General features: G+C 36.4%; 1 long non-coding RNA gene across 1 annotated transcript; it reads left to right on the top strand.

Moving 5' to 3' along the window:
- The first annotated feature begins 745 nt into the window (after window positions 1-745).
- LOC130468983 (uncharacterized) lies at window positions 746-1,749 on the top strand. Its single transcript, XR_008929354.1, has 3 exons — window positions 746-1,010; window positions 1,188-1,256; window positions 1,471-1,749. It is a non-coding gene; the product is annotated as an uncharacterized lncRNA (long non-coding RNA).
- Window positions 1,750-1,996: the final 247 nt, after the last annotated feature.

Below are 1,996 nucleotides of genomic sequence, written 5' to 3'. Positions count from 1 at the left end.
TCCTTGAGCTGACTCATCTCTTTAAGTAAAACGTTGGCAACCTCATTAACGAGAAATAGGGTTGCCTCCTTCACTTCTGCAGCACCCAACTCAAGGTTGTTGACTCGTCCATCGATTTCATCCAACGTCTCGTTGAACTCCTCGACTCTTTGCTCCGCTTGCATGACGTTGTCTTGGAGATCAGCCACGGTTACCTCCGTCTTGGTCATCCGATCCTCAAGCATGCTGGTCCGACTAGTCTTTTGCCCAGTTTCCTCGATTGTGGACCCTCCAACAACACTCTCTTTGTTTCCCGACATGATCAGATTGCTCGGCACCTAACCTTCAATTCGTTCACACATCAGCTAGCACAACACAACTTCTGCAAGACCGCCCCTACGATCGTCGCTGCTCTGTTACCATCGTTGCTGCTATGTTACCACGTGTCACATGATGACTATTTTACTTAGTCTTACACGCTACCTACTAGCGCCACACTCCCGTCGGACTAACTATTCAAGGCACTTCGATGCTCGGCTAATGCTAAGTAATGGTACGAAAGCTTAAGTGAGGAAAATTCTAAGGCATAAGTGATTGGCTTTTAAAGAATTCTTTGTATTGCTTGAGAGAGAGAATTACAAGTTTTTGATGGTCTGTATAAATCACTACTAGAATTATTACCTTTAACGAGAACCCAATAACGATCAAATTAAAAATTGGTCGTTAATGACTTCATTCTGCCATCTTATAACGACATGTACTGGCGGCGGTCGTTAACATTGCATTTTACATTTGAAAAGAAAAAAAGGAAAATCTTTTGTTCATCGTTAATTTGCATAAATCGATAATGCGGGGTTATTCAATTAGAGGAAAATTGAGTAAAACCATAGCAAGGGAAGCTAAAGCGCTCGTTACTCAATCAGATTACGGCCACTATCAAAATTTACTCTCATAATCCTATAGTTTCAAAAATTAACAATTTTGTGCCTCTCAAAATTTTCTCCATCAGTTCCAAGAATATATAAATCCAGGTGATTCTTTTTTTCTTTTTCTTTAATCACATCTGATTGTATATTATATGTTGGGGTTTTTTTCTTGTCGATTTTTATGCCTTAGATTTCTTTGTTTTATATGATTTGGGAAAAACATTTGTTTTGATACATTGGTTTAACGATGTTTTTGCTTGCTTAACTTGGATTATGGCGAAGATCTTGTTATTAGTTGTCGATAATTCCGGGAAACCACCTTGCTTAATATGTTGAAGACTTGAAGAATAGGTCCGTTTCCATTCAATTATCTACTTTCAATTTCAATTCGTGAATGCTGAGTGAGAATTTTAATTAGGGTTTCTCGACAATTTTTTCTATAATTCGGATTAATATTAGTGAATTAAGCTAAGGTTTTAACAATTTTGTTTATCTAATTTGTGAATTTGGATTGTCGTTTATATTCTTGGTGATTATTTGATGATATGTATTGGTTTATCATTAGGCCCCTCACACCTGAAGAACTCAATGTTGGTAAAATCAAGTTCAAGGCCATTGTTTGGGGAGGATTTCAGATCTCTTGCCGCATCCGTAAAGATTACTATGTCAAAGTAAATTTATATCCTTGTGTATTTTGCCCTGTTAATAATTTTATTAAGGGATTGATTGACCATGTTGTGTGCCGAATTTCCAAGTTGTTTTATTTCCTAGTGTATTTAAGTTTAAGTTGTTTGAATGCTTAGTCGTTGCATGTTGCTCGAGTTGAGATGCTTGACCAGTCCCTCATAATCCCAAATAAGAGTTTCAATTTTTATTTGAACCTTCCCTCATTATCCCAAATAATAGAGTTATTAGGAGTTTGCTGATTGCACATTTAGTTTTGATTCAATATTATCCTTGCTAAATAACTATGTGCAAGAATGAAAACTATATAATACTTCAGAATAATTTTTTTGGAATAGCATAGTGCAAAGTATTTGTCGATATGTTGATTATCTCTCGTCCAACCATATAAACCCTTCATAGGAATT

Source organism: Spinacia oleracea, chromosome 3 (assembly GCF_020520425.1).
Source record: "Spinacia oleracea cultivar Varoflay chromosome 3, BTI_SOV_V1, whole genome shotgun sequence".
In the NCBI taxonomy this organism is placed as follows: domain Eukaryota; kingdom Viridiplantae; phylum Streptophyta; class Magnoliopsida; order Caryophyllales; family Amaranthaceae; genus Spinacia; species Spinacia oleracea.
Note: the sequence above shows the minus strand (reverse complement) of the source record. Positions and strands in the feature narration are given on the sequence as shown.